Here is a 6,772-nt window from a genome sequence, read left to right on the forward strand (position 1 = left end):
GAGCTAGAATTTGTGTACTAGAGTTGAACTAGTTTTGAAGAATTTTAAAAGAACACATACTGTAAGAATGGCCAATGCAATAATAATGTAGAAAAAGGCAAGATGATATGAAGATCATTTTTGTTGGTTGCAGTGTGAATCTGAGTATATCTGTAAATGCATGGGAAATTGTCCATGAATTACTTCTATAAGTAAAATGAAAAAATGCAGATGTTCTTTAAAGTGAATATTACATACAATGTTCTCATTATACACACATACATATATATACAGGGGTGTAAACTCGTCAGGGGTGAAAAAGGTGACAACCACACTGCTAAAAATGCTTTTCTTACATTTTTCTGTCTTGTTTCCAGTCCAAATAATCTAATTATTCTAGTCTAATAATTAGTCTAATAATTCTTAAATCAAATCATTTTTTCCCCAGAAAAAAAATAAGTCAAAAGTCAAAATAATCTTGTTTTCGGTTTGAAATAAGATTATTTTGCTTGTTTTAAGGAAAAATTCAATTTTGACAATTTTTTTTCTGAAAACAAGACAATTTTTACTTGTCTAGAAAATGCTTTTTGATTTAGGAATTTTTAGATATTTGGACTAGAGACAAGACAAAAACATTCTCAAATCATTTTTTGCAGTGCACCATTCAAGGATAAACACCTTTATATGATTAAAAGACGTTTGAGCGACAACTCAACAAGGACTGTTGTTAAGATACATGAACTTAGTCAGGGCAAATAAACCACTGTAAATCTTTATTTCAGCACTCAAATTATTGAAGCAGCTGACGGGCTAAACGTGAGGTGTTTCTCCATCTTGAAATAGGCTGTTACAGTCATGTCAGATACATGTACGAGTTGAACGCACATGAACGCCACCACTTGAGTTGTTGGATTGTGTCTATCTGGAGGAAATAAAAAAGGATAACTTTGTGGCTCAATTTAAAGGATAACATACACTTTTCCATTCTGTATGTTTTAAACAGCTGCATGTTACTTGTTGATTAGCATAAATTCAGATTAAACTTAAAAGGTAGAGTAGGTGATTTTTGGAAAGGCTAACGATAGCAAGCTAGCTTTGAAAGCAAGATCCCCACCCTCCCTGCATAATTACTTTGCAAAGCCATGGCTCCACCAAAACACATGAACGTGCACAAGCAGAGCAGTGACTAACCTGCAACACGATGAGAGACACTGTTGGTGGAGGACTGAATGCAACGCTGTCAGTTTACCTCATTCACCGGTGAGAAACATTACAGTACAAAGCGCATAATATTACAATAATAGCGCCCTTCATTCTCGCTGGAACGTGCTGATGATGTAAACAGGGTTTGCACAGGTATGCAAATACATATCTGACAGGAAGGCAGGACAGCCTATTGTAATGTTTGGACAGAACATTTTGATTGGACGAATATTATAAGGTCCTACGCCTTCCACAAATGATATAAATACATATAAATACATTTATACCACTTAACTTTTTGCTTTCAGGATGTGAAGAGACTTTCAACCACCAAAACGAAAAATGTTTTTGAACCATATCACCTACCCTGCCTTTAATTGCCACTGTAGTTTAGTTGTAGTGTTGCAAAATGCAGTGAAATATTCAGTACCTTGTAACTTTTCTTTTGAACTCACACAGTGCTAATACACTGGTGCGCGTTTGAGTGTAACTAGTGAAGGGTGCTTTTGAAGCACTGCTTCGTGAAGCTTTGAAACTTTTGTGAATCAATTGTTTCAAAACAGTTGGTCGGAGCATGTATCAAACTGCCAATGTCACGTGATTTCAGTAAATGTGGTTTCATTACATCATAACTCCAAACGTTTTGAAATTTCAATGGTTTACCAATGGGGGCGATATCTGTAACCTGTGACTCATGGGAGTTCATTTTGCTCGCCTCCTAGAGGCGAACCAATGTACCAGCATCTATGGTTTTTACCTGATCTCAGATTAGTTTCATCAAAATGTAGAAATTTTTTATGAGACATTTGTGTAAATAAAAGGATGAGTATGGAGTCAATTTAATACCATACATATTTGCAAGAGAATTGAAGCATTGCAAAAGAAAATAAAGTTTTGCAAACGAAAATGAAAGTATTGAGAAACAATAAATGTGCTTTTTGTAAACCAAAATATACAATTGCAAAAGTAAATGAAGTATGGCGAGAAAAAAGAAGTTTTGCAAAAAAAAAAAAAGAATTGCAAAACATAAATGAAACCGAGCAAAAGCAATGATTTTGCAATACATATTTTCCATGGCCATATCTACTAATTTATTTGCAATGCCGATTTTATTTTGCATTTCAGTCAAGTTTGAGCTTGCATACCGTTTTCCCCTTTGCGCTTCACGTTTCTGCGCGTCTCACTTTGTGGCGCTGTTTTGACATGGGGGTGGAGTCAAGGAACGGGGGCGTGTACAACAGGCTCTGGGCACGACTCCCTGGAAGTGACGTCATCGGCCCGAGACACAGATCACAACTGATCCAGGCACCATCATTGAGCATGCGGATGGATTATTTCCTTTTATTCACTAGCTTTAAAACATGCATGTTTTCATTTTATTAACTTTATAAACAAATGTATGTGTGTATTAGCAACGTTTGCTCAAGTTAAAGAAGTTGTTAATGTGAACATCTGTTTATTTCTCTCAATGTGCATTTTCATAGCATTAAAATGTGTATTGTTTCATTTGGTTAACTAAATGTGTATTAACAGTGCTTGTTTAAAATCTCTTAACCTGTGCACAGCGTTCTATGTTTACATTAGTTCAGAGTTACTGCTAGTTTTAATGTAAAAGAATGTAACTTCATAAACTATACATCATTAAAAAGGGCTAAGACTCAAGCTTCATATCGATCTCGACTTCGTTTTTCATTTACATAACTCCTGGCATAAATCAAGAAATGACTGTCACTGGAAGATTAAAAAAACGAAGCTTGGGTCTTTTTGGTTTAATTTTGTCGTGGCCACTAGATATTAATGGGTAAACAAACCCGCATGACCATAGCAACCTGGTATTATCATATATGTATTTATTAACATTATTTTGAATTAAGAAACTATAAATAATAAAAAAATATATATATTATATTATTATATTAACACCAGCATGGGGTAATTTTACCCATGGCTGTTTTTCAAATAGGCTACATAATATATTTTCAATAAAAAATATCCAAGTCTTACAGTCATTGACTTTTACTAAAATTGTGTTATTTACAATCCCCTGTTGTTAAAAAAAATTGTTTAGATAAAACCAGAATAAAAATGGGGCATTTATAAGCGCCATCGGGACAAATTTATTCATAATTCCTTTATTGTTGCGCTGTAATTGTATGTGTTACGCACGTTCAAATGAAGATGTTTTAGATGTTTATTCCTCTACTCATAAATGTTCAAACTTTGGATTATTTATTCATTTTTGTTTTGCAATTTTTTTTTATTGTTTATGGTTCGCTACTATGTGGCTTATTTATTCCTGAAAAAAAAAAATCTGAATTATGATGTAATAAATAAAACAACTTTCATGATTACCCCAAGTTTATTGGTGTTGTTCTCTTATTGAAATTATAAATTATATAACTAAACAAATGAATAATTGTGCACTTGAATTTGTCATTGTATCATACATCCTTTGCAGTTTGTTGAATTATTATTGCTTATAATAGTCTATTTAGGGTATTTTAGTAATTTAAAATCACATGGGTTATCTTAAAACATTTATTAGCAATAATATTTCACCAGCCAAATATGTATTTATTTCCTTGTAATTCTCGTTGTCATTGCAGACTGGTTTATATTCATCATCAAGAAAAGTGATTAGTGTAACCTGCTTAAAATTAGCTGTGAACTTAAAACAACAGGACAAAAACATAGCTGATGACTAAAAATAATCTTTTTGTGACTCTAGACATTGTGAAGACAGTGGCATAATACAGTGACATAATATGTTTTTAGCCATATCAAAACATTAGTCATGGCATGGGTAAATTTTACCCGCTGGCACGTTTAGGTATACAGTGACCTCTGGTGGTTCAAGTGGTAACCATAGGCCACCAGACTGAATTGCACGCGATGTAGACAGCATTCAAATGAAGTTCATTATGAATAAATGTTACATAAAGTACATATAATAAAATAGGCCGATAAGAAAACATTTTTATCCATCCCACAAGTCTTGTAAGTCCATGTATTTTATTATTGGTAATATTTTTATATTCGTTGTTATGTATTTGATTTATTTTCCCTTCATTTCGATCTCTTAACATTCAGAGCTGTATAATAATAATAACAATAATAATAGCCTAATATACATATATATTACATAAAAAGACATGATCAACGGACTGTGGGATGGATAAATATATTTTATCAATCTCTGATAATCCCAGGTTGCTATGGTCATGCGGGTTTGTTTATGCATGATTAAACTCGTGGCCACGACAAAACTAAACCAAAAAGACTCAAGCTTTGTTTATCTTCCAGTGACAGTCATTTCTTAGTTTATGCCAGGAGTTATGTAAATGAAAAACGAAGTCGAGATGGATATGAAGCTTGAGTCTTAGACCTTTTTAATGATGTCTAGTTTACGAAGTTAATTGCATTATTTTACATTAAAACTAGCATTAGTCGCTGAACTAATGTAAACAAAGAACGCTGTGCGCTGAGTCCTCCCACAGGTTAAGAGATTTTAAACAAGCACTGTTAATACACATTTAGTTAACCAAATGAAACAATACACATTTTAATGCTAGGAAAGTGTGCACATTGAGAGAAATAAACAGCAGATGTTCACATTAACAACTTCTTTAACTTGAGCAAACGCTGCTAATACACATATACATTTGTTAATAAAGTTAATAAAATGAAAACATGCATGTTTTAAAGCTAGTGAATAAAAGGAAACAATCCACCCGCATACCTCTGCTCAATGATGGTGCCTGGATCAGTTGTGATCTGCATCTCGGGCCGATGTACATGCCCCCATCCCTTGACTCCACCCCCATGTCAAAACAGCGCCACAAAGTGAGACGTGCAGAAACGTGAAGCGGAAAGGGGAAAACGGTATGCAAGCTCAAACTTGACTGAAATGCAAAATAAAAGCAGCGTTGCAAATAAATTAGTAGATATGGCCATGAAAAATATGTATTGCAAAATCATTGCTTTTGCTCTGTTTCATTTATATTTTGCAATTCTTTTTTTTTGTTTGCAAAAAGCACATTTATTTTTTCTCAATACTTTCATTTTCATTTGCAAAACTTCAATTCTCTTTCAAATATATATGGCATTAAATTGACTCCATAGATGAGAGGTAGCTAATAGTCTCTTACTGGTCTCTATTTACAAGCTCTCCATGAAACAACAAAACAAGCCCTGCAAATTAATATGAAATATTTTAAAAACCAGATATTATAAAGACACTTCATATTTAAGGGTATTTTGTAATTGCATTTAATGTTTATACTTTCAATAAATAATTTGCAACAGGCTTTTAAAAGCTGTTTTTATGCATGTTTTAGCCTGAGTTTTTGTTGCATTTACACACTTTTGAACATCAGGCATCACTAGAATGTGGTGATTTGAGAGCTTCGAAACATTTTGTGAAGCAATTGATTAAGTTGATTTGAAGCTTCGAAAAGGTTCCTTTCTCCCATCACTAAGTGTAACAATATATCTTCTTGTGATGGTAATGATGATGATGGCACTCTATTGTTACTTTCATGGAAAAGTTGCTTTTGGAAATACATATGAAGCTACATCACAAGATAAATCTCTTTCTGTTGTGGTTCATGGTAACAAACAGGAATTCAACAAAGCAGATGATACGACTGAAGATATTATCGATCAGAAATGGTAGTCGGATTTTATTGCTGACAGTTGGTGTCCTACTGACTTCGTTAAAGTGAGAAAATTAGAAAAAGTAGTCATTAAACTTGCAGGAAATAGAAGAACAGAATGCTGGATCAGAGCTTTTGCCCACGAGAGGCAGCTTTGGTTCACCAGCGAAACGTCATTGTTGCAGCCAAGTCTACTACTTTAAGCAGCTGAGGGATGCTGGACGGTGCTTGTATTGGACGCGCACGCTTGTATTACTATTAACTAGAATGTCCACACTTGAGATTAAAATGCTCATTGTTGTAGATTTATTTTACCGGTACTGGTCTTCATTTCCATGTACGCAAGAATCCAAACAAACAATCAATAAATCCACCAGTCATTCTCCTTTACAATCGACTTGTTTTACGTGGTACAAACAACCTAGCGTAGCGGTCAAAAAACTGTATGCACCTTCCCTCCAGCAACACCTGTTACCTGAAGGAAGGTTCCCACCTGTATTCTGTGAACCATCACCCCAAGAGTGACCCCTACTGGACATACACGTACATAATTTTAAGTAAAGACCAAAAATGGCTCTTACATACCGGCCCCTAATTGGGATAATTTAACATACCAATTCCCAACACATAAAGAGCCATAAACAAATACAAATAGTGAGTACAATACACACTTGATGCTTGTAACAAAACCCCTTAACTCATTTTTTATTTTTATTTTTTGTAATTCAGTGTTTTCGTTTATTTTCAAAGTAACATATAGGTTACAACAAGAAAAAGTACCAGACAGACAACTACTATCCCCCACAACCTCCCCCCAACCCTCACCCAACCCAACCGCACATCAGGAATTTGAAAAAAAAAAATAGAAAGTAAATAAATAAATAAATAAATAAAATACAGATACATAAATAAAATAACTACAAAAATAATAGAAA

Source organism: Onychostoma macrolepis, chromosome 07 (genome assembly GCF_012432095.1).
Source record: "Onychostoma macrolepis isolate SWU-2019 chromosome 07, ASM1243209v1, whole genome shotgun sequence".
Taxonomy (NCBI): Eukaryota; Metazoa; Chordata; class Actinopteri; order Cypriniformes; family Cyprinidae; genus Onychostoma; species Onychostoma macrolepis.